Raw genomic sequence first — 27822 nt, 5'->3', positions numbered from 1 at the left:
TTGTTCTATGTACGATGACCTCAGTTATGTGAATGGGATTCCCCCATGTGGTGTGTGAAACCTTACATATACAATTACTCTGAAACATACCTGTTCTAATGTAGCATATATAATCAATAAGAAAAACCTTACTGTTTACATATCTGACCCCTAGTGTGCAAATATGAGGTTACACCCGTCCAAATGTATATATACTCGTGACAATAGGTTACTGGTGTAAGACAAAGTGAATAATAATATTAATGTGATAAAATATTATTAGAATGGAACATGCCATCCAAACTAATACGTAATGGTATAGGTGATGTATACCTTGTGCTTGTGTAACTAGGTGTAAATAGGTAATCTATAAATTGTATTGTATTATCTATGTGCTAGTAGGCGTATCTAAATATTTTATGTTATATATACCCAAGGTATGTGGTACGATATCAAAATGTATCTACAATCCTAATCTATGATAAAGTGACTAAAAATGTGATTGGTGTTTGCAATATACCCAAACTAGGTGAAACAATATAAAATAACCATATACATCTAGGGTGTGATCCGATATAGATCGTAGTTTGCGGCGCAAGCGAGGGAACCCCCACCACCCATAGTTTCAGCTCGCAACTCGAGCTATCCAATATACGGCACCGTCAGATGCTAAAGTGCCGTAAGTTGGATAAACCAGCGATGTCCAGAAATCTGCGTAAGTACAAATTTCTGGAGTCGCCAGTGACTTACGGCACTTTAGAAACTGCCGGCGCCTACAAAACCTGACTAAGTTATGAAATCACCCGTACTGTCTAACACGCCTCCCAAACATAGCCCGACACGTATACCCCTCTATCCGCTATCCCCCCTCACTCTCCTTATAATAAATGCATTAACCCCTAAACCGCCGCACCCGGACCCCGCCGCCACCTAATAAAGTTATTAACCCTAAACCGCTGCGGCGGGGTCCAGGAGCGGCTGCGGTTTAGGGGTTAATAACTTTATTAGGACCCCGTCGCCACCTAATAAAGTTATTAACCCCTAAACCGCCGCTCCCTTACCCCGCCGCCATCTACATTTACTACCCCCTAATGTGAGCCCCTATACCGCCGCCAGCTATATTACCTACCCCCTAATGTGAGCTCCTACCCCGCCGACAGCTATATTAAAATTATTAACCCCTAATCTAATCCCCCTACCCCGCCGCCAGCTATATGAAATGAATTAACCCCTAATCTAATCCCCCTACACCGCCGCCACCTATATTAAATTAATTAACCCCTAAAATACTAAACTATCCCTACCACTAAGCCTAAGTCTAACCCTACAAATAGCCCTGAAAAGGGCTGTTTGCATGGCATTACCCCAAAGTAAACAGCTCTATTGCCAGCCCTTAAAAGGGCTTTTTGCGGGGCATGCCCCAAAGAAATCAGCTCTTTTACCAGCCCTTAAAAATGCTTTTGGCGGGGCATTGTCACAAAGAAATCAGCTGTTTTGCCTATAATCTAAATCCCCCTATACCGCCGCCACCTATAATAAATGTATTACCCCCTAATCTAATCCCCCTACACCGCCGCCACCTATATTAAATAGATTAACCCCTAATCTGACTCCCCTACACCGCCGCCAGCTATATTAACTATATTAAATCAAGGGGTTTAGGAACAAAGACAGAAAATATAATATATCTTTCTTTCTTTAGGAATTTATTTTCTCCTTTGATACCTTGTCAAAAAAGATATGTCTTAATAAATGGGTACTCAAAAGGAGCAGTGCTTAAGCATGAAATACAAAATTTTACTCAAGAGACATAAGACACACTGTTGTGTCTAATGTCAGAAAGGTTATGCTTCTGTACACTGTAACACACGTGTGATATTGAAGTTAAATTATAAAATATACCTTTTATTAGTAATAGTTAAAAAAGACAGCAATATTTTTGTGTTTTGCTGTTCTCACATAGGGTTAAAAACACTTCTCCATTACGTCAATATTTATGGTTTGTGAATTTACCAGTTGATATTCATATGCGAGCTATAGGTTTATGTGGGGTACTTAGTTGGTTATTATTGTTACTCTGATACAATTTGTAGCCTTATATTTGGCTTGTCTGAGAGTTAAATTTTTCCACCAAGTATATTAACAGGTTTGGTATTCCTGTATATTGCCTACAGTTCTAATGTATTGGTCTTCAAAAAAGGATAGCTTTCTAATGACTTTCAATGTTGATATACCTTTTGTGGTTATCAAAGTGTCTATTTCCTTATACTTGGGTGTGTGCTTCATATGGTGTTTGTGCACTTTGTTCAGAGCAGCATATTTTTACTGCTTAACAAGTTAGAAACTAATTAACGCTATTACTTGGCTTAGTATTACACTTCCAGTGACCAATGCTTAGACTTAAGACCGGATCTTACAATATACCATTGATCAAGATTGTATCCTAATACCACTTAATTGTAACAAGTTACTTTGTTAGTTTAACATGTACACGTTTTCCTTGCACCTCTATATGCTCCGGTTTCACCTGATAAGGATAAGCGCAGCGCTGCTGACATTGATACAAACTTTATATTGATACAATTGTGGATTGCCGATATTTTACTGTTTATATACTTGTAAATTACAGATATTTATCTGTTTGTATATAAAGGTAATATAAGTAAATAATAAAAAACGGTTTTCTACTTCAAGCTTTTTAATTCAGCTTATTATTTTGCTGTTTGCTCTCACTGAGCCTTTGTATCAATGAGAGGTTAATTTTGTTTGTATAATTTCAGTGGTAATATATATCTACTTTGTGGCTGCGATGTGTAACCAGAGGGAGCCAATAATGCTTTCACAGTAGCTTTGTTTTATATATTGTACATTTCTAAGTTTTTGAACTTGTTCAAAATTTAATTTATATATGAGCGGTATTACTTTAAATAGGTGACCTAAGGAATATCCGTTCAGATCGCTGTGTTAACAGAAGGTCAAATAATATCGCTTAAAGTGTTGCTTAACTTGTCACTTCTATTAGTAGTTACTGTATTGTAACAGTTTACATGCAATAGCGTTTGCGTTTGCTGCTTTAGTTATACTAGCTTGCTGTCTTAACGTATCACCACCATTGTCCAAGTTTAACTAAATGGCACTTCTGTGCATAGCTAGTCTAAAACACTCCACTTAGAATTACTGCAGTTATATGTTATGTTTATTAGAAATTATTTACTATTAAAGACCACCAACTGTTTGTTAAATAGCTACTTAGTTTTTTAGGACATATAGGAGAGCAAAGTTAAAATAAGGAAACCCCTGACGCGGCGTTTCACATACGCTTCCTCAGAGGGGATTACGCGAGGCGGCAAAACTTCTGATCTTTATTGGTTTATTATTCACGCCTTCTTTTTCAAACAGGATTTGGAGCTATCATTGCATTGGCTATTAAGCTGTCACTCAATAACGGTGACCACATCGCTTGTCTAACAACAAAGAAACATACATATATCCATCTGGCGAGCGCATAATTCATCATGCTCTGTATGTGCAGATTCAGATGTTGACAGAGTGATTTCGTGAATAATCAGATTTCTACATTTGTTTTATAACTGTGTTAAATTGCGGCTGTGTTCCTTGTGGATGATCTCACTACAGTATAAGATTGAAAATGTTACTGTGCGGTCCTAACATTATTTGTTTACGTACGAGAGTAATATGAATGGATCAAAGTGCTTTAAATAAGTGAATTAATGTGAGTAGTGAAATAGTGAAAGTAAAAACGAAAAAATGTGAAGTAAAACATTGTGTTGAAAACAAAAATTGTACTCAAATTTTATGTGATAATTTTTTTGTGACTGTCAAAAATGTCACTAAGGTGAAGAATCTATATCGGAGTTACTGATTGTCTTAAGGTGTCACTGTGTGTCTGCACTGTGTGTGCTTGTGAAACTGTTTGCTGTTCCCTGTGATGTTTGGAAAATCTCCTATTTCTGTGATTGGTGCTTTGCCCATTTGAGAGTAAAAGAAAAATAAATAATGAAGTAACAATAAAAGACTACACCGTTAGTTTATATTGTTAATAATATTACTAGAGTACTAAAAATTGTGAGATAATTAACATCTTACATTTATTATGATTATTTGCTTGTGCTCTTAGGTGCTTATTTACAGGTTTTCACTTATAATATATTATATATATAAATAATTTATGTAAGCACAGATATTAATTCCTGTTGGTGCTATTCTTGTTACTTTTATTTGTGAGTTAAATAATATGTTTTGTTTTCACTAATGATGACTTTATTTCTATTAGTTGTCTACTAGAGATAAAATTAATAAAAGTTTAAGAAATTTACATTAATTTTGTTTATAAATTTTTAGATGCTTTTGAATATCTGCTGCCTGATTTTTAAATGTTTTGTGATTTTTAATATCTTAGATTTTAGAATTCTCTTATGTCTTGAATTATTAATTCTTGATCTATATTCGGAAATTAAATTAACTTATATTATTTTAATTTTGTGAATTGATACTTTTTTAATTATTTCCTATCTTCTCACTTGCCTGAAAAGACAAAAAATAAACAAAAAGTAATTTAAATTGAAAATTGCTAATATTAATATTAATTTGGATTTTATATGATGTTTGATCTATTATTTGTTGTTTTGTAGTGATTAATAATTGCTTGTCCTTTGTTTTATTTTTAATCATCTGTCATTTAGTGCTTTATAAATATACATTAAAGTTATTAAAATCATTCAGCCCGTAAGGTTTTACGCTATGTAGAAGATGTATCCATTTGCACTCCAATTTTAGAAGAGTTTGTTCTATGTCGCCACCTCTTATTCCTAGCTTTGCTTTCTGAAGCACTGCAAATCGTAGCAGTTGATCATTACTGTTGTGTCTTAGGAAAAAGTGTTTAGCCACACTTGTTATGGTTCTTCCCTTTTCTAGGTCCTTATTATAGTTCCGGATATTCCTACAGTGTTCCATGACTCTAGTTCTTATTTGTCTAGTAGTCATACCTACATAGAACATTTGGCATGGGCATTGAAGAACATAGATTACTCCTATTGTTGTGCAGGAATAGTGGGCTGAAAGTGAATGGTTTTTACCATATTTGTCTTGTATTTCTTTGATTTTCCACACTTTAGAGCAGGTACTGCATGTTCCACATTGGAACATGCCTTTGGATTGACTTTCTTTTCTTGGTCGATGGATATAGTGACTTTGTACTAAGGTGTCTTTTAGATTTTTAGGTCTTTTGTAGCCAATAGATACTCTGTCTCCTATTTGACTAGCCAGCAGAGGGTCATTAAGTAGGATATGCCAATTTTCATTTATAATCTTTATCACTTGCTTCATTTGAGGATTGTAGGTTGTGATTAAACATGGTTTGTTGTCCATATTTTTCTGATGTGGTCTTAGGAGGGTATTACGATCCATTTTTGTCACTTGGGTGTTTGCTCTTTTTATTGAGCGTTTGCTGTAGCCCCTGTCTTCCAATCTGCAACTAAGTTTTTTAGCTTCTTGTTTGTATACTGTGATGTTAGAACAGTTTCTTCTTAGTCGTGTAAATTCACCTTTTGGTATTGCTTTTAAAGTACTGGGGGCATGTGCACTGGTTTTATGCAGAAGAGTATTTGTAGCGGTGGCTTTTCTGTATAGCGTTGTACTAACCTCTCCTAATACATTTATTTGTATCTCTAGGTCAAGGAAATTGACCTTGTGATAGCTGTATTCGTATGTTAGTTTCAGATTTAGATTGTTGCTATTTAGAATATCCATGAATTGATTGAGTTCTTGAATGGGTCCCTCCCAGATAAACAGGATGTCGTCTATATAGCGAATCCATAGTGGGATGTGTTGCATATATTTGTCATTGATGTCCGAGAAAACTGTATTATTCTCCCACCATCCCAAAAATAGATTCGCATATGTAGGTGCACACGCCGTGCCCATGGCTGTGCCTTGGGTCTGTAGATAGAAGTGATCTTTGAATGTAAAGTAGTTGTGATGTAGGACAAAATGTAACAATTGCTTTATCAGCTGGATGTGATCCTGATTATCAGTTACATTAGTTGAAAGAAAGTAAGATATTGCTTTTTCTCCTAAATGGTGTTTGATGCTAGTATAAAGAGATTCTACATCCGCTGTTACCAGGATTGATTTTGGAGACAGTGTTAAATTTTCAAGTTTTTGTAGTACCTCCATGGTATCTTTTACGTATGATGGTAAAGTGTACAGGTATTCTCTGAGCCGTTGATCGATATATTGACTTGGTTTCTCTGTAAGGCTGTTGTTTCCAGAGATGATTGGGCGTCCTGGGGGTTTATGTATGTCCTTGTGTATCTTTGGGATAAGATAAAATGTAGCTGTTGTTGGATATAATTGTGTGAGGAAGAGTTTCTCTGTTTGAGTAATTAGTTGATCTTTATATGCTCTTTCAATAATTTTATTGTATTTTTCCAAGTACATTTGAGTAGGATTACTGAACAGTTTTTTATAACATTGTTGGTTTTCTAACTGTTTATTGGCTTCTTCCAAGTACATATCCTTATCCCAAAGGACTATATTACCTCCCTTGTCAGATGTTTTAATGATGGTATCTTGCCATGTTTGAATCTCTTTTAAAGCTTTTTGTTCTTTTTGTGTCAAATTAGACTTGGATTTAAAATCTGGTATTTGTTCAATTTTTTGACAGACTACTTCATTGAATATCTGTATTTGAGGTGACAGACTACTTGGAGGAACATATTTAGATTTGTTTTTTATTTTTTGTCTCCAATCTGTAGAGATCTCTTGGGTGTCTTGTGTATTATCTTGCAATAATTCCTGCAGGTCTTGCAGTGCAGTTTGATCAACTATTGTCCAATCGTCACCTAGTTCTCTCTTGGCATACAGTTTTTTGAGTAATAGTTTTCTAGTATATAGATTTACATCTTTGACCATTTCAAATTTGTTAATTGTATTTGTGGGACAAAAACTTAGACCCTTTGATAGACTTGAAATATGGTCTTTACTTAACGTATGTTGTGTAAGATTAATCACTTTTAGGTTCCCATTCTGATTTTGGAGAACGGGCTTGGTTGTCTTCTCCTTGTTTCTCTGGGGGGTACTGTTTGTGTTTTTCTTTTGTTTGGTCATGACTCTTGAGTTGTTTGGTTGGTGGGTGGCGTATATTGATTGTGTGTTCCTTGCCCTAAAAAAGACGTTCTAGGTGTAGAGGGAATAGCTCTATCGCTGTTGTCTGATATTTGTGGTTGGGATCTAGTATACGTCCTCGGTTGTATATTTATCTCAGGATTAATACTTTCACTTGAGGTATCAGATTCTGATATTTCTATCTCACTTTCATTGAACTGTATCAGATTCTGTGGTTTGTTGATTTTTTGAGGGCGAGTGTGGTACTTTCTCTGCCATTTATATACCTTCTTATTGTGATAGTCACCAAGATCTCTCTGATACTTTTCTTTTTTGCTTTGTATTAATTCATTTTCAAGAGTATCTAGTTCGGTTTGGTATTGTTTATACAGATTGTTGAATTTATCTAGATTCTCAAATGTTTTTAAATTATCATTATACGTTTGTATATTTTCCTCTAATAGAGCTATTTCGTCCTGATCTGCTTCAATCAGGATTTGGATTAGTGTTTGTGAGCATGTTGTAAGTGCTGTTTCCCATCTATCAATATGTTCTTGTCTCTTTAATTCATAGGCTGGGAACATCTTTATACGCAGACCCCTCGGGATCATATTCTCTTTTTGGTATTTTTGGAAAAAGTGTAAATTCCACCATCTTTTGGAGTGTTTATAGAGTGTTTTGTGTGATTGGCATAATAGATTATTTATTTGATCCTCTGCTTTTTGTTGTGGTTGTTCATTTGTAACGTTAAACATTGTGTTAAAATCTTTTAGTCTCTTTTGCTGTCTTGCTAGCAAGTCGCTTTGTAAGCTCATGTTTGCTGGATATTGGTTTGTATTTGTTCCAAAGGGACCTAGTGTAGCCTAGGTAATATACAGAATCAAGGGGTTTAGGAACAAAGACAGAAAATATAATATATCTTTCTTTCTTTAGGAATTTATTTTCTCCTTTGATACCTTGTCAAAAAAGATATGTCTTAATAAATGGGTACTGCTCCTTTTGAGTACCCATTTATTAAGACATATCTTTTTTTGACAAGGTTATTATGCCAATCACACAAAACACTCTATAAACACTCCAAAAGATGGTGGAATTTACACTTTTTCCAAAAATACCAAAAAGAGAATATGATCCCGAGGGGTCTGCGTATAAAGATGTTCCCAGCCTATGAATTAAAGAGACAAGAACATATTGATAGATGGGAAACAGCACTTACAACATGCTCACAAACACTAATCCAAATCCTGATTGAAGCAGATCAGGACGAAATAGCTCTATTAGAGGAAAATATACAAACGTATAATGATAATTTAAAAACATTTGAGAATCTAGATAAATTCAACAATCTGTATAAACAATACCAAACCGAACTAGATACTCTTGAAAATGAATTAATACAAAGCAAAAAAGAAAAGTATCAGAGAGATCTTGGAAAACCAACAATGTTATAAAAAACTGTTCAGTAATCCTACTCAAATGTACTTGGAAAAATACAATAAAATTATTGAAAGAGCATATAAAGATCAACTAATTACTCAAACAGAGAAACTCTTCCTCACACAATTATATCCAACAACAGCTACATTTTATCTTATCCCAAAGATACACAAGGACATACATAAACCCCCAGGACGCCCAATCATCTCTGGAAACAACAGCCTTACAGAGAAACCAAGTCAATATATCGATCAACGGCTCAGAGAATACCTGTACACTTTACCATCATACGTAAAAGATACCATGGAGGTACTACAAAAACTTGAAAATTTAACACTGTCTCCAAAATCAATCCTGGTAACAGCGGATGTAGAATCTCTTTATACTAGCATCAAACACCATTTAGGAGAAAAAGCAATATCTTACTTTCTTTCAACTAATGTAACTGATAATCAGGATCACATCCAGCTGATAAAGCAATTGTTACATTTTGTCCTACATCACAACTACTTTACATTCAAAGATCACTTCTATCTACAGACCCAAGGCACAGCCATGGGCACGGCGTGTGCACCTACATATGCAAATCTATTTTTGGGATGGTGGGAGAATAATACAGTTTTCTCGGACATCAATGACAAATATATGCAACACATCCCACTATGGATTCGCTATATAGACGACATCCTGTTTATCTGGGAGGGACCCATTCAAGAACTCAATCAATTCATGGATATTCTAAATAGCAACAATCTAAATCTGAAACTAACATACGAATACAGCTACCACAAGGTCAATTTCCTTGACCTAGAGATACAAATAAATGTATTAGGAGAGGTTAGTACAACGCTATACAGAAAAGCCACCGCTACAAATACTCTTCTGCATAAAACCAGTGCACATGCCCCCAGTACTTTAAAAGCAATACCAAAAGGTGAATTTACACGACTAAGAAGAAACTGTTCTAACATCACAGTATACAAACAAGAAGCTAAAAAACTTAGTTGCAGATTGGAAGACAGGGGCTACAGCAAACGCTCAATAAAAAGAGCAAACACCCAAGTGACAAAAATGGATCGTAATACCCTCCTAAGACCACATCAGAAAAATATGGACAACAAACCACGTTTAATCACAACCTACAATCCTCAAATGAAGCAAGTGATAAAGATTATAAATGAAAATTGGCATATCCTACTTAATGACCCTCTGCTGGCTAGTCAAATAGGAGACAGAGTATCTATTGGCTACAAAAGACCTAAAAATCTAAAAGACACCTTAGTACAAAGTCACTATATCCATCGACCAAGAAAAGAAAGTCAATCCAAAGGCATGTTCCAATGTGGAACATGCAGTACCTGCTCTAAAGTGTGGAAAATCAAAGAAATACAAGACAAATATGGTAAAAACCATTCACTTTCAGCCCACTATTCCTGCACAACAATAGGAGTAATCTATGTTCTTCAATGCCCATGCCAAATGTTCTATGTAGGTATGACTACTAGACAAATAAGAACTAGAGTCATGGAACACTGTAGGAATATCCGGAACTATAATAAGGACCTAGAAAAGGGAAGAACCATAACAAGTGTGGCTAAACACTTTTTCCTAAGACACAACAGTAATGATCAACTGCTACGATTTGCAGTGCTTCAGAAAGCAAAGCTAGGAATAAGAGGTGGCGACATAGAACAAACTCTTCTAAAATTGGAGTGCAAATGGATACATCTTCTACATAGCGTAAAACCTTACGGGCTGAATGATTTTAATAACTTTAATGTATATTTATAAAGCACTAAATGACAGATGATTAAAAATAAAACAAAGGACAAGCAATTATTAATCACTACAAAACAACAAATAATAGATCAAACATCATATAAAATCCAAATTAATATTAATATTAGCAATTTTCAATTTAAATTACTTTTTGTTTATTTTTTGTCTTTTCAGGCAAGTGAGAAGATAGGAAATAATTAAAAAAGTATCAATTCACAAAATTAAAATAATATAAGTTAATTTAATTTCCGAATATAGATCAAGAATTAATAATTCAAGACATAAGAGAATTCTAAAATCTAAGATATTAAAAATCACAAAACATTTAAAAATCAGGCAGCAGATATTCAAAAGCATCTAAAAATTTATAAACAAAATTAATGTAAATTTCTTAAACTTTTATTAATTTTATCTCTAGTAGACAACTAATAGAAATAAAGTCATCATTAGTGAAAACAAAACATATTATTTAACTCACAAATAAAAGTAACAAGAATAGCACCAACAGGAATTAATATCTGTGCTTACATAAATTATTTATATATATAATATATTATAAGTGAAAACCTGTAAATAAGCACCTAAGAGCACAAGCAAATAATCATAATAAATGTAAGATGTTAATTATCTCACAATTTTTAGTACTCTAGTAATATTATTAACAATATAAACTAACGGTGTAGTCTTTTATTGTTACTTCGTTATTTATTTTTCTTTTACTCTCAAATGGGCAAAGCACCAATCACAGAAATAGGAGATTTTCCAAACATCACAGGGAACAGCAAACAGTTTCACAAGCACACACAGTGCAGACACACAGTGACACCTTAAGACAATCAGTAACTCCGATATAGATTCTTCACCTTAGTGACATTTTTGACAGTCACAAAAAAATTATCACATAAAATTTGAGTACAATTTTTGTTTTCAACACAATGTTTTACTTCACATTTTTTCGTTTTTACTTTCACTATTTCACTACTCACATTAATTCACTTATTTAAAGCACTTTGATCCATTCATATTACTCTCGTACGTAAACAAATAATGTTAGGACCGCACAGTAACATTTTCAATCTTATACTGTAGTGAGATCATCCACAAGGAACACAGCCGCAATTTAACACAGTTATAAAACAAATGTAGAAATCTGATTATTCACGAAATCACTCTGTCAACATCTGAATCTGCACATACAGAGCATGATGAATTATGCGCTCGCCAGATGGATATATGTATGTTTCTTTGTTGTTAGACAAGCGATGTGGTCACCGTTATTGAGTGACAGCTTAATAGCCAATGCAATGATAGCTCCAAATCCTGTTTGAAAAAGAAGGCGTGAATAATAAACCAATAAAGATCAGAAGTTTTGCCGCCTCGCGTAATCCCCTCTGAGGAAGCGTATGTGAAACGCCGCGTCAGGGGTTTCCTTATTTTAACTTTGCTCTCCTATATGTCCTAAAAAACTAAGTAGCTATTTAACAAACAGTTGGTGGTCTTTAATAGTAAATAATTTCTAATAAACATAACATATAACTGCAGTAATTCTAAGTGGAGTGTTTTAGACTAGCTATGCACAGAAGTGCCATTTAGTTAAACTTGGACAATGGTGGTGATACGTTAAGACAGCAAGCTAGTATAACTAAAGCAGCAAACGCAAACGCTATTGCATGTAAACTGTTACAATACAGTAACTACTAATAGAAGTGACAAGTTAAGCAACACTTTAAGCGATATTATTTGACCTTCTGTTAACACAGCGATCTGAACGGATATTCCTTAGGTCACCTATTTAAAGTAATACCGCTCATATATAAATTAAATTTTGAACAAGTTCAAAAACTTAGAAATGTACAATATATAAAACAAAGCTACTGTGAAAGCATTATTGGCTCCCTCTGGTTACACATCGCAGCCACAAAGTAGATATATATTACCACTGAAATTATACAAACAAAATTAACCTCTCATTGATACAAAGGCTCAGTGAGAGCAAACAGCAAAATAATAAGCTGAATTAAAAAGCTTGAAGTAGAAAACCGTTTTTTATTATTTACTTATATTACCTTTATATACAAACAGATAAATATCTGTAATTTACAAGTATATAAACAGTAAAATATCGGCAATCCACAATTGTATCAATATAAAGTTTGTATCAATGTCAGCAGCGCTGCGCTTATCCTTATCAGGTGAAACCGGAGCATATAGAGGTGCAAGGAAAACGTGTACATGTTAAACTAACAAAGTAACTTGTTACAATTAAGTTAGGATACAATCTTGATCAATGGTATATTGTAAGATCCGGTCTTAAGTCTAAGCATTGGTCACTGGAAGTGTAATACTAAGCCAAGTAATAGCGTTAATTAGTTTCTAACTTGTTAAGCAGTAAAAATATGCTGCTCTGAACAAAGTGCACAAACACCATATGAAGCACACACCCAAGTATAAGGAAATAGACACTTTGATAACCACAAAAGGTATATCAACATTGAAAGTCATTAGAAAGCTATCCTTTTTTGAAGACCAATACATTAGAACTGTAGGCAATATACAGGAATACCAAACCTGTTAATATACTTGGTGGAAAAATTTAACTCTCAGACAAGCCAAATATAAGGCTACAAATTGTATCAGAGTAACAATAATAACCAACTAAGTACCCCACATAAACCTATAGCTCGCATATGAATATCAACTGGTAAATTCACAAACCATAAATATTGACGTAATGGAGAAGTGTTTTTAACCCTATGTGAGAACAGCAAAACACAAAAATATTGCTGTCTTTTTTAACTATTACTAATAAAAGGTATATTTTATAATTTAACTTCAATATCACACGTGTGTTACAGTGTACAGAAGCATAACCTTTCTGACATTAGACACAACAGTGTGTCTTATGTCTCTTGAGTAAAAAATTAACTATATTAACCCTAATTAATTAGCCAATCGGATTGAACTTGAATCTGATTGGCTGATTCAATCAGCCAATCAGATTTTTCCTACCTTAATTCCGATTGGCTAATAGAATCCTATCAGCCAATCGGAATTCGACGGACGCCATCTTGGATGATGTCATTTAAAGGAACCTCATTTGTCGGGAAGTCGTCGTGCCGGATGGATGTTCCGCGTCGGGGGAGTGAAGAAAGAAGATTGAATATGCCGCTTTATTGAAGACCTAGCCCGGATGGAAGACTTCTGCTCTGCCGCTTGATTGAAGACATCGCCCGGATGGAAGACTTCTTCTTTGCCGCTTGATTGAAGACATCGCCCCGATGGAAGACTTCTTCTCTGCCGCTTGATTGAAGACATCGCCCGGATCAGATGAAGAGTTTGGCCTGGCTGGGTGAAGACAAGGTAGGGAGATCTTCAGGGGGGGTAGTGTTAGGTTTATTTAAGGGGGTTTGGGTTAGAGTAGGGGTATGTGGGTGGTGGGTTGTAATGTTGGGGGGTGGTATTGTGTTTTCTTTTACAGGCAAAAGAGCTGATTTCTTTGGGGCATGCCCCGCAAAAATCCCTTTTAAGGGCTGGTAAGGTAATAGAGCTTTTAACTTTTTTAATTTAGATTAGGGTAGGGACATTTTTTTATTTTGGGGGGCTTTGTTATTTTATTAGGGGGCTTAGAATAGGTGTAATTAGCTTAAAATTCTTGTAATCTTTTTTTATTTTTTGTAATTTAGTGGGTTTTTTTTGTAATTTAGTTTAGTTTATTTAATTGTATTTTAGTTTAGATATTTGTAGTTTATTTAATTTATTGATAGTGTAGGTGTATTTGTAACTTAGCTTAGGATTTATTTTACAGGTAAATTGGTAATTATTTTAACTAGGTAGCTAATAAATAGTTATTAACTATTTAATAGCTATTGTACCCAGTTAAAATAAATACCAAGTTACCTGTAAAATAAATATAAACCCTAAAATAGCTACAATGTAATTATTAATTACATTGTAGCTATCTTAGAGTTTATTTTATAGGTAAATATTTAGATTTAAATAGAAATATTTTAATTAATAATATTAATATTAATTAGATTTAATTTAATAAGAATTTAGTTAGGGGTGTTAGAGTTAGATAGGGTTATTAAACTTAATATATATATATAATATAATAACGATATTAACCCTAATATAATTAGGGTTAATATAGTAAATATATATAATATAATAACGATATTAACTATATTAAACCTAATATAATTAGGGTTAATATAGTTAATATATATATAATATAATAACTATATTAACCCTAATATAATTAGGGTTAATATAGTTAATATAGCTGGCGGCGGTGTAGGGGGATTAGATTAGGGGTTAATGTATTTAATATAGATGGCGGCAGTGTAGGGGGATTAGATTAGGGGGTAATCTATTTAATATAGGTGGCGGCGGTGTAGGAGGATTAGATTAGGGGGTAATACATTTATTATAGGTGGCGGTGGTATAGGGGGATTTAGATTAGATGCAAAAGAGCTGATTTCTTTGTGACAATGCCCCGCAAAAAGCCCTTTTAAGGGCTGGTAAAAGAGCTGATTACTTTGGAGAAATGCCCCGCAAAAAGCCCTTTTAAGGGCTGGCAATAGAGCTGTTACTTTGGGGCAATGTCACGCAAAAGCCCCTTTTAAGGGCTGGTAATAGAGGTGATTACTTTAGGGGGATTAGATTAGGGGTTAATGTATTTAATATAGCTGGCGGCGGTGTAGGGGGATTAGATTAGGGGTTAATACATTTAATATAGCTGGCGGCGGGGTAGGGGGATTAGATTAGGGGTTAATAATTTTAATATAGCTGGCGGCGGGGTAGGAGCTCACATTAGGGGGTAGTTAATGTAGCTGGCGGTGGTGTAAGGGGCTCACATTAGGAGGTAGTTTAATGTTGCTGGCGGCGGTGTAAGGGGCTCACATTACGGGGTAGTTTAATGTAGCTGGTGGCGGTGTAAGGGGCTCACATTAGGGGGTAGTTTAATGTAGCTGGCGGCGGGGTAGGAGCTCACATTAGGGGGTATGTAATGTAGCTGGCGGCGGTGTAGGGGGATCACATTAGGGGGTTATACTTTTAATGTAGGTGTTGGCGGGGTCCGGGAGCGGCGGTTTAGGGGTTAAATACTTTATTAGGGATTGCGGCGGGGGATCGCGGATGACAGGTAGATAGACATTGCGCATGCGTTAGATGTTAAGTTTTATTTAGCAGTTCGCGGTTGACAGGTAGATAGACATTGTGCATGCGTTAGGTGTTAGGTTTTACTTGGCAGGTAGTTTAGGGAGTTACGGGACTCCAATAGACAATGTAAGGCTTACTATGGCTGCATTTTGTGGCAAGGTGAAAATGGAATAAGATTTCTCCATTTTCGTCACATAAGTCCTTAAGCTGTATATTGGATACCAAACTGCGCGGGTTTGGTATACCTGTCTATGGCCCAAAAAACTACGGGCGAAGGCAGAAATATACGAGCATAACTTCTAGGTTATGCCGTATATAGGATACCAAACCCGCGCAAATTTTGGCGTCGCCAGCTTCTGCGGGCGACGCTGTATATCGGATCGAGGCCCTAATCTGTAAATGTACCTAAGAGTCTGATATAGTAGTTATATCAAACTTATGAAACTGGAAAGATGGTTGGGATCAAAAGTTGAGCTAAGAGGAGATTGTTAAAAAGCTGCACAGTCAATAACCTAATTTAGACCAGAGGGAAAAATAGTCTGGAGTATGTATATCCAAGATGTCTTAATTTGGTTAATCTGTTTGTCCTGCCAGAATAGGAGATACACTCCAATGGAGTAATTGAGGCTTTGCATTTTTAATTTGAGTGATTTAAAGCATAATACAGCTTTTAACAACCTCCTTTTAGTTCAACTTTTGACTGCCAGCTGTTGGCATGAAATATATCAAAATAGTCCTAGATCAGTGGTTTGCAAAGGGGATGATATTACTGAGGGGGCACTGAGAGCCATGTGAGATGGAAGGGGGCACTGGGATTAACATGGGGCACTAGCAGGTAAGTAGTGGAAAAGTATGCAAGTAGGTCCCTTCATTAAGCATAATAGTTGCATTTTAGTTTAGATGTCTAAAGCAAAATAACTTTTTTACTTTTTGATATTTTACCTTTTAAGACTTTTCTTTTTATGATAATTTAGGTGGTTTATTCTAAATTTATACTCTCTGAATGCGACAGATTTCAGACACTTATAGGGAAGTCTTGCAGTCTTTGTTTTACCTGTACATTAGCACATTTTCGTCATAGTAATTATGAGTTGTGCCGTTAATGTTAAAAGGATAAACACAAATTTTTTCTTTCATGCAATTTTAAGCAACTTTCTAATTTACTCCTATTATCATTTTTTTCTAAGTTAAGGATTTTTAAACATGGTAATTTTTTACTCCTATCAAGTGACAGAAAACCAGACACTGAGAAACTGATATCACTTTATCAAGCCCACCCTTTACATTAGTATATTTTGGAATAGTAATTACTAAATGTGGTATATAAGACTCTTTCACACAAACTATCTACTTTAAAAAGCTTGTATTACAGTATCAAAATAATAAATTGTTAATTAATTAAACAAAAAAAGTTAAAGCTTGAACAAAAGGTTTAAAAAATGTTACGGGTAAGCCATGGGGGCACTGATGATGAGTTTATGGAACCAAGCGGGCAGTGGCTGGAAAAAGATTGGTAACCACTGGCCTAGATCAATACCTTGGTTTTTCTATTCTTAAAGTATATAAAGTTTATGTAATAACAAATAAACAATTAACCCTTTGCCTGAACATATCTAAAAAAAATCCCCTTTTCAGAACTGTGATTCACACCAACAAACAAAACCAACGACAAGCCTATAGATATCTGCTATTTCTGAACAAAGGGACACTAAAAAAGATGTTAAATAATTAGAATTATTACTGCACATGTTTTGTGTAAATAATATCAGTGAGAAACCCAAAGTTTGTTTCTAAATGATTGCATTTGGTATTTATCTGACTGCTGTTAGCATGAAATGTACCAAAATGTGCATAGATCAATACCTTGGGTTGTCTACTCTTAAAATATATAAAGTTTAGTTCAGCAGTTATGCAATAACAAATAACCCATTCACCCTTTACCTGAATGTATATATGAATCCTCTTTCAGAACTGTGATTCACAGCTGCTATTAGCGGCCTTCTAATTACCAAGACTAATGACAATAGATGTCTGTGATTTCTGAACAAAAGGGATCCTAGGAAAGCTTTTCCAACCATCTGTCTTATGGCTGTGTGTATATATATATATATATATATATACACACATCTTTCTATATTCACACATACATGATTCTAACAAGACAAATACTTCAAATGTTTAATAACGTAACATATGGACTAATTTTACGTAAACCTCATATATTTTGTCAAAATAGATATATACTAGTGGAAAAAGTTTGATATATGTGTATATATATATATATATATATATATATATATATATATGTGTGTGTGTGTGTGTGTGTGTATGTGTGTATACTACACTTTTTAACCTAATCCACACTTTGTAAAAAATCGAGTCCACAGTAAACGGAGTAAATTCAGTAATTACAGTAACTGCAGAGAGTACAATACCTTGAAAGCTTACATTACAGATGGCATTCTTGTCAGTGAGACCTGTAAAGCAGGCACAAGCTAGTTCACATTAAAATCAACTATTGACTGTCAGAGTAGGACACAGTCTTAGACTCAAGACACGCCCCCCCCCCTCAATGAGGCAGATGTGTTACCTGCCTCCCCAGGAGCTTTTTTATGATTGGCCTAATCATGAATGTGACACCTAACCTGTCAGACAGTGGGCTGGTGCTCCATCCAGCACATTCAGACCTTTTGAACAATCAAGGGAGGCTGTACGTATTACTGCATCTCTCCTTGAATTTTGAAGCAAAGCTCACAAAAAAATTCTACTTTTTTTGGATAAATTTACAATAATTTCTTAATTCTTTGAATAAATAGCTAGTTGAAACTGTTATCCACTGGTCATGTGTTTTGAAATGCAAAAAAACTTGCTCACCTTGTAAGACCTCAAACATGTGAGGTATGTGATGTTCCCGGAGGGGATATGTATCCCTATCTGTGTTAAAGATGCGTCTTTATTTTCTGCTTCCACCTCTTGTAGTATGGTATAGAAGTGGTGATGAGATCAAGGCTCCCAATAAGAGTATTTCAGATGATTTACATCTTGTCATAGGAAAACAAATCACAGTCACAATGCTGATATAAAAGAGGATTTATTGTTGAATAAATCTATGCAGTAAGGTGTAAAGATCCAGGCGTTCACCTATGCATAGTTCAAGATAAAACAAATGTCTCAGAGTAAAATATCTCACAATGGAGATTAAGTAACAGTTGAATAATGCTCAGTTTGATTTGCCAGTGAACGTTCAATAAACCTGGCTTAGGTGAGACGTTTCTGTGAAAAACAGTAAGGTCCTGTTGGAGATACAGACGAACAGTCCTGCTAAATATTTCAAACTCTGTTTGCTTGTGGTCTCACCGGGCCGGAAGTGACGTCACTAAGTGGGCGGTCCCTTACTAGTTTCATGAACACTCGGTTCACTTCATCAGAGGGTATATGAAAGCCTGGATCTTTACACCTTACTGCATAGATGTATTCAACATTATATCCTCTTTTATATCAGCATTGTGACTGGAGAGTAATTTTTTTTCCTATGACAAGATGTAAACCATCTGAAATACTCTAATTGGCAGCCACAATCTCAACGCCACTTCTATAACATACTACAAGAGGTGAAAGCAGAAAATAAAGAAGCATGTTTAACACAGATAGGGATACATATCCCCTCTGTGAGCAACACATATCTCACATGTTTGAGGTCTTACAAGGTGAGCAAGTTTTTTGCATTTCAAAACACATCACCTTTGTGTGTACAAATTACACTATTGGTTGCTTTTTCTTTTTCTTCTCTCCCTTTCTATGAGCGCTGGGTCTGGCTAAACTACTGCTATATATGCTGTATATACTATGTGTATATATATATATATATATATATATATATATATAGATATAGATATATAAAAAATATATATATCTAAATATGAATAAATATATATATATATATATATATATAGAGAGAGAGAGAGAGAGAGAGAGAGAGAGAGAGAGAAAGAGAAAGAGAGAGAGAGAAACTTTTCATGTAGAGAAGAGGCACACACAGGTCTTAGTAAACATAAATTTTATTGATTCATAAATTCAGTCAATGTTTCGGTCCACACAGGGACTTTTGTCAAGACTGCTCTCCGTGTAAGACTGGACTAAGCACCGCTGACTGCTTAGTCCAGTCTTACACGGAGAACAGTCTTGACAAAGGTCCCTGTGAGGACCAAAACATTGACTGAATTTATGAATCAATAAAATTTATTTTTACTAAGACCTGTGTGTGCCTCTTCTCTACATGAAAAGTTTCTACCTATCTACCATAGAATGCACCCAGGCATTTCAACAAACAGTGAGTGCTTGGTTCCCAAAACCAGACTATATATATATATATATATATATATATATATATATATATATTTAAAATATTTTATGCCATATATATATTAAATATCTATTTGCAATTTAAAAAAAAAAATGTTTAGATGATATGCCGATAAATTTAAAATGCTTCAACATTTGGGGAGTTTTTGACCTGTAGTTATTATATATGAGCACAAACATATATATTAAGTTCAGGAATTCTCAGGATACTCCAAGCTTTTATTATATGCTTTTGCAAAAGATTTTAGCTTTTTTAAAACACTTAGGGCTAGATTACAAGTGGAGCGATAAATTACTGCGTGCCCGCAAATGGGCAAATTTGCCCGTTTGCGGGCGAGTGATAATAATTCAGTCATTACAAATGGCCATTAGCGCTTATACATTTAACCAGATATCATATCTCTGGTTAATTTTTTATAAATCTGCCCCATAGGGCCCCAATATACAGTCTTTATTTTTATCTTTATTTTTATCTTTATAATATTTTATCTATATTTTATCTTTATTTTTTAATAAGTTTACTGCACTAGGCAGTATTTTGGGGCTAAAGTTGGTGGAAGTGGGGTGTTAGAAGAAAACAGCACTGAAAAGTGCCTTTATATTGCAGTCTATGGGAATTGTGTGTTCCCTGTAAATATATATGTATATGCTTATATAAATATATATTTATGTGTTTTTATACATATTAACACATAAATATATATTTATATAATCATATACATATATATTTAAAATTGCTGCCATGGCTGCGCTACTTACCCCATTCGCTGCACTGAAGTTCAAATATTTTTAAAATTCAGCTTGTACTAAAAATTATAGCTTTTCATATGTAGATTATAATACAACAGGCAGAAACAAAATAGATTATATATTTTATTACAAATTTATCAATTTATATAAAATCGAAATATCACATACATTTAAAAAGCAACTGAGTTTATGCTGGAAAAAAACAGCAACTAAATATAGCGTTCAATATGTATATTGTCATGGTTGGAACCGGAGGTGATGGGGGGTTGCATCCCCCCATGAAATCATGTGGGGGACACAAATAATGTATAAATCTCTGCCCCCCCCCCAGGTTTGGACTTTACTTTTTTATTCTTTCTTTTTAAAGTGCAAGATTTGTTTCAATTGATGGGCAGCTGGCAGAAAGTAAGGCTATGTAAAGTGTGCTACGTATTTAGGGTGGGAAGTAAGAGCGGGAACTTAGGGTAACAGCAAGGAAGCAGCTGCAGTGAAGATATCATAGTAAACTCCATGATGTAAGTGAAAGCAGATTGTGCTCAGTAAGTTGTGTGGTGCAGAGAGCTATTGCACCATGGTGTGTGCATGTGTATCCCAGGTAGGGTTGCCACCCATCCCTTAAAATACAGAACACTTATAAGTTACACGTGCTGCAGGGTGTGCAGGGAGGAATATGAATAGTGCTGTACAGAAACACAATACATGTTCCTCCCTGCACACCCTGCAGCATGTGTAACTCATAAGTGTCCAGGAAAACATGGCTGAGGTGGCAACCCTAATCCCAGGCCACCCTTTTGATTTAAATGGCAGCAGCCTAGAAGAGTTTCACAATTTTTACATGATGGTGTAAGAAGGATGGAGGTGAGTATCTGCACTTGCCAGCAGCTGCAGGGTGTTCATAGGCTGAACGCTGCTGTCCTCTTGTTTGGTTGAACTGCACTATTGATATAGAACAGAGGCAGAATAACAAGTAGAAATGCCAGAGTGCAGTACACCAATTAATCCTGAGCCCCCAGTAAGGTGTTTTAGAGGTTACAGAATGCATTTATTGGTATAAACAGAAAAGAGAAACTTGTTTCTCTTTTTGCTAATAACTCACAAAATTCCTCTATGCGATGTGATATGGCGATCAGCTGGATAGATTAAAACCTAAGATCTAAATGAAGGACTGAAGCCATGAATGCAGCAAATAAATGACAGTGCTGCCAGTATTTTATAACAGAGGATCATCCAGTTAATACAAAAGTGTTTGCAGAGAGGTCCTCTGTATTTTTTCTTAACCCTGCCCCAGCTGAAAACTCTGATTTCTGAGTCAGGTTACATTTCTGACTGATGCTGCTCTTGGGAGTGGCTTGAAGAATGTGACCTGGATCTGAGTGAGGAGACTGAGTAACCTGACAGAAGGCAGAGCAAGAAAGGAGAAGCTGGTGTTGTAGTGTCTCTCACCCACCTCTATTGCCTGTAGCTGAGCAGCTGTCTAAAGCTGGAAAGTTCTAGGCTTTCTGGGGGACTTGCAAACTGTTGTGCTATGGAACATACTATGCAGGCTCTCTCTCTTGCGCATATGTTAGGAATCATACTGACTCATTCATCTACTTATCTAGATACTAAATTACAACATATTTTACCAAATATGACCCTACAATAAGGCATAAACTCAAAAATAGCTTAGACTAGCTTTGCTCATGTTCAACATGTGCAAAACTCATCTTGGTAAATCATGTAACCCTATTGTTATTTAGTAAAATGTAGTGTATTGCATTTCTGGATTAGTATACTGTTATTGGTACCAATACATCTTAATGAATTAGTGGGTGGTGGTTTGTAATGTTGGGGGGGTATTGTATGTTTTTTTAAAATGCAAAAGAGCTGTTTACTTTGGAGCATGCCCTGCAAAGGCCCTTTTAAGGGCTGGTAAGGTAAAAGAGCTGTTAACATTTTATTTTAGAATAGGGTAGAGCATTTTTTTATTTTGGGGGGCTTTGTTATTTTTTTAGGGGGCTTAGAGTAGGTGTAATTAGTTTAAAATTCTTGTAGTCATTTTTTTATTTTTTGTAATTTAGTGTTTTTTTTTTTGTAATTTAGTTTAGTTGATTTAATTGTAGATAATTGTAGGTAGTTTATTTAATTAATTTATTGATAGTGTAGTGTTAGGTTTAATTGTAACTTAGGTTAGGATTTATTTTACAGGTAATTTTGTATTTATTTTAACCAGATAGCTATTAAATAGTTATTAACTATTTAATAGCTATTGTACCTGGTTAAAATAAATACAAAGTTGCCTGTAAAATAAATATAAATCCTAAAATAGCTACAATATAATTATTCATTATATTGTAGCTATATTAGGGTTTATTTTACAGGTAAGTATTTAGCTTTAAATAGGATTAATTTATTTAATAAGATTTATTTTATTTCATTAGATTTAAATTATATTTAACTTAGGGGGGTGTTAGGGTTAGGGTTAGACTTAGCTTTAGGGGTTAATACATTTATTATAGTAGCGGCGAGGTCCGGTCGGCAGATTAGGGGTTAACAGTTGAAGTTAGGTGTCGGCGATGTTAGGGAGGGAAAATTAGGGGTTAATACTATTTATTATAGGGTTTTTGTGACGGGAGTGCGGCGGTTTAGGGGTTAATACATTTATTAGAGTAGCGGCGAGGTCCGGTCGGCAGATTAGGGGATAATAAGTGTAGGTAGGTAGCGGCGACGTTGGGGGAGCATATTAGGGGTTAATAAATATAATATAGGGGTCGGCGATGTTAGGGGCAGCAGATTAGGGGTACATAGCTATAATGTAGGTTGTGGCGGTGTACGGAGCGGCAGATTAGAGGTTAATAATAAAATGCAGGGGTCAGCGATAGCGGGGGCAGCAGATTAGGGGTTAATAAGTGTAAGGTTAGGGGTGTTTAGACTCGGGGTACATGTTAGGGTGTTAGGTGCAGACTTAGGAAGTGTTTCCCCATAGGAAACAATGGGGCTGCGTTAGGAGCTGAACGCTGCTTTTTTGCAGGTGTTAGGTTTTTTTCAAGCTCAAACTGCCCCATTGTTTCCTATGGGGGAATCGTGCACGAGCACGTTTTTGAAGCTGGCCGCGTCCGTAAGCAACGCTGGTATTGAGAGTTGAAGTGGCGGTAAATTATGCTCTACGCTCCCTTTTTGGAGCCTAACGCAGCCCTTCAGAGAACTCTAAATAACAGTGTTGTTTAAAAGGTGCGGGGGGAAAAAAACACGTGTAGCTAACGCACCCCTTTGGCCGCAAAACTCTAAATCTAGCCGTAAGATAGCTACAATATAACTAATAGTTACATTGTAGCTAGTTTAGGATTTATATTTATTTTACAGGCAACTTTCTATTATTATATCTAGGTACAATAGTTATTGGAACAGCCAATAGAATGTGAGCTCAATCCTATTGGCTGATCCAATCAGCCAATAGAATTGAACTTCAATCCTATTGACTGATTGGATCAGCCAATAGGATTTTTCCTACCTTAATTCCGATTGGTTGATAGAATCCTATCAGCCAATCGGAATTCAAGGGACGCCATCTTGGATGACGTCATTTAAAGGAACCTTCATTCAGTGTTAGGATGTCGTTTGAAGATGGACCCGCTCCGCTCCGGATGGATGAAGATAGAAGATGCTGCTTGGATGAAGACTTCTGCCGCTTGGAGGACCTCTTCTGCCCGGATCGGATGAAGACTTCTGCCCCTCTGGAGGTCCACTTGTGCCCGGCTGGGTGAAGACGGCTCAAGGTAGGGAGATCTTCAGGGGGGTAGCGTTAGTTTTTTTTAAGGGGGGGATTGGGTGGGTTTTAGAGTAGGGTTGGGTGTGTGGGTGGTGGGTTTTAATGTTTGGGGGGTATTGTATTTTTTTTACAGGTGAAAGAGCTGATTACTTTGGGGCAATGCCCCGCAAATGACCCTTTTAAGGGATATTTGTAATTTAGTATAGGGTAGGGAATTTTATTATTTTGGGGGGCTTTTTTATTTTATTAGGGGGATTAGATTAGGTGTAATTAGTTTAAAATTCTTGTAATTCTTTTTTTTTTTCTGTAATTTAGTGTTTGTTGTTTTTCGTACTTTAGTTTATTTAATTTAATTGTAATTAATTGTAGATAGTTTAGGTAATTTATTTAATGATATTGTAGTGTTGGGTGTAATTGTAACTTAGGTTAGGATTTATTTTACAGGTAATTTTGTACTTATTTTAGCTAGGTAGTTATTAAATAGTTAATAACTATTTAATAACTATTCTACCTAGTTAAAATAAATACAAAGTTGCCTGTAAAATAAAAATAAACCCTTAGCTAGCTACAGTGTAACTATTAGTTATATTGTAGCTAGCTTAGGGTTTATTTTATCGGTAAGTATTTAGTTTTAAATAGGATTAATTTATTTAATTATGTTAAATTTATTTTGTTTAATTTAAATTATATTTAATTTAGGGGGGTTAGGGTTAGACTTAGGTTTAGGGGTTAATACCTTTAATATAGTAGCAGCGACGTTGGGGGTGGCAGATTAGGGGTTAATAAATGTAAGTAGGTGTCGGCGATGTTAGGGACGGCAGATTAGGGGTTAATAAAATTTAACTAGTGTTTGCGAGGCAGGAGGGGTTAATATATTTATTAAAGTGGCATCAATGTCCGATCGGCAGATTAGGGGTTAATATATTTATTAAAGTGTTTCCAATGTGGGGGGGGGGCTCGGTTTAGGGGTTAATAGGTAGTTTAGGTGTGTTAGTGTACTTTTAGCATTTTAGTTAAGAGTTTTATGTTCCGGTGTTAGCCCATAAAACTCTTAACTACTGACTTTTAAATGCGGTAGGAGTCTTGACAGGAGAGGGTCTACCGCTCACTTCTTCCAAGACTCGTAATACCAGTGTTAGGAAAATCCCATGGAAAAGATAGGATACACAATTGATGTAAGGGGATTTGCGGTAGCCTCATGTCGTTGAAGAAAAGTACACCTGTACCTGCCTGACTCGTAATACCAGCGGGCGTTAAAAAGCAGCGTTGGGACCTCTCAACACTGCTTTTTAAGGCTAACACCAAACTCGTAATCTAGGCGTATGAATGTTAAATATACAGCAGCCTCACAGTATACAGTATATATTTTATATAAATGATGATATTATTGTTGTTGGGTGATATTGTACACAGTGTCACACACAGGGCCAGCTCAAGACATTGTGCTGCCTGGGTCCAATAATGAAATGACACCCCCTCCACTTAAAAAGCCTGCCTGGTACCTGCAGGCAACCTGAGAACCAATGCTTATGTAGTGTCTGGTGTAAGAGGGAAGCAGGGGAGGGCAACCAAGTATAAAACAGTGGCCCAGGAACAGCAACTTTGCCTCCCCTAATGGCTATTTCCTACTGTAACTGCTAATAAGAAGCAGGCTCTACTTATTATTAACAACACCACACTTTATTTTTAGCAACATTTTTGTATGAAATGATAACACAATTTGCTATGGTCAGTTATTAATCATAGCACACAAAGGATTCTCCCCCCCCCCCCCCCCCCCCACAAATATATGCACTTTCTGAAATATGCACTACACAATGAAAATTACATAGGTACATTTCTAATACATAACAGGTAAGACAAATAAACTTTGGTAGCTTGACAAATCCCACATAGATGCAGAGACCCCTGGGCTAAGGAAACCTGTAAACATTAAACTCCCTCTGTCCCTGTTACCGTAAAATTTGTGTTCTGACTTCTGGTCTGGTGTGTGCGCTATCTCACAGACAACGGCAGCACCACATGTGTGGGAGGGGCAGCAGGGAGAAGCCAGAGGAAAGAACTCAAGGGCTGGGAAAGTAAGTAAGAAGGAAGCTCTAAAACTTTGACACTAATCAATAAGCAGCTACAGACCAGAGTGTGGGGGCAGGGGAGAAGGGCACTGAAGAGCAGCAAATAACGTATTAGGCACAGCTCTTGTCTGGCACTTTTCCAGCATTCCGGGACTTTAAGCAGTGACCACAGAGTACTCCTTCTAGCTCAGCACATCACATCACAAAGTAGCAGGGTGGCTTCTACTTCACAGCTAGCACCATTTACTAACCCTGCAAGTACAATCTCTGTGGATTTGTGGAAGTACAGAACCACATAATCAGTGCAGTCCCTACATCTTATAAAGTCTCTCTCTCTCTCTATTAAAATAAAATGTCTGTGAGGGGTGGTGAAATGCTTGCCATTGCACATCTGCATTATTAGCTGACTCTCCTTGTGCATTATTTTAAAGAATCCATCACTTATTTTAAACACACACAAGGTGCATTTTTTGAGGTAGCCAGCCTCATTTCTTCTCTAGATGACAGTCGAGACACAGGAAAGGAGCGATGGTGGTCTGGGACTGATTCTGTCTCTGAATGCTGACTGCCGTGGGCTCACCACCAAAATGAGCTACCAATGTGTTCCTGCCCCTGGTTAAGTTGTTAATCGAATACTATTGCAATAATTGCAGCATGCAACATAAACATTACATGTTGCATGCTGCAATAGTATTTGATAAACTAACTTCAATGGATGCATGATTGATCAATGAACTTCAACTTATTATAATTGATCAGTGAGTTTTACAGCAGATCACAGCTCTTCTGTCTGGCTGTCTCCTCCTCACCATTCGTCTCATGCATGTATAAGTGTAGTTCCTCGGCTTCTGCACAGTCACCTGGCACACCTTCCCAGACAAGAGTGACCTTTCAAATTGGCTGTCTGGCTGAGTTGTTTAGCTCCATCATAGAGGCAGCTTGGAGAGCCGCCTCTATTGGAGCATAGTATGGGTCACAAAGAGCTACCACTGGGTGGCGCTAGCTCATAGTGAGATAGTAACTATTATCAAGCATCCATGTTGCACAATCAATGGAGGGCAGCTAAACGGCTCACTGCCTCTGAGCTATTGAGGATGCATGATGCTGCAGATCGGAGCCTGGAGCACCTGTCCCAGAGGGTCTGCTTGCCAGCCAATTCCCTATTGGCCTGTTTCTAATTTTTTATGGGTGAAGCTTGGCAGTGGTTCCACAATAAATTCACTCAGGGCCGCTGATCTCTCCATGTTTGGGGTTCAGGGATTTCAGTTTCTGCCACCTTTATAATGGTAAATTTAATTAAAATTTTAGTAATTTTTTTAAATTGTTGCTTGCTTTAATAAATGTGACCATATTCACAATGCTGTGTGTTTATTTGTAAAGATCTGAAAGCTTTCAGTGTTGAAAAGGGGG

General features: G+C 36.0%; 1 protein-coding gene across 1 annotated transcript in view; it reads left to right on the top strand.

Moving 5' to 3' along the window:
• PCSK2 (proprotein convertase subtilisin/kexin type 2) overlaps positions 1 to 27822 on the top strand; it is a 454748-nt gene that overhangs the window by 170317 nt on the left and 256609 nt on the right. The gene's annotated exons all lie outside the window — the stretch shown is intronic.

Source organism: Bombina bombina, chromosome 4 (assembly GCF_027579735.1).
Source record: "Bombina bombina isolate aBomBom1 chromosome 4, aBomBom1.pri, whole genome shotgun sequence".
NCBI lineage: Eukaryota > Metazoa > Chordata > Amphibia > Anura > Bombinatoridae > Bombina > Bombina bombina.
This window is presented reverse-complemented; position numbering and strand designations above follow the sequence as displayed.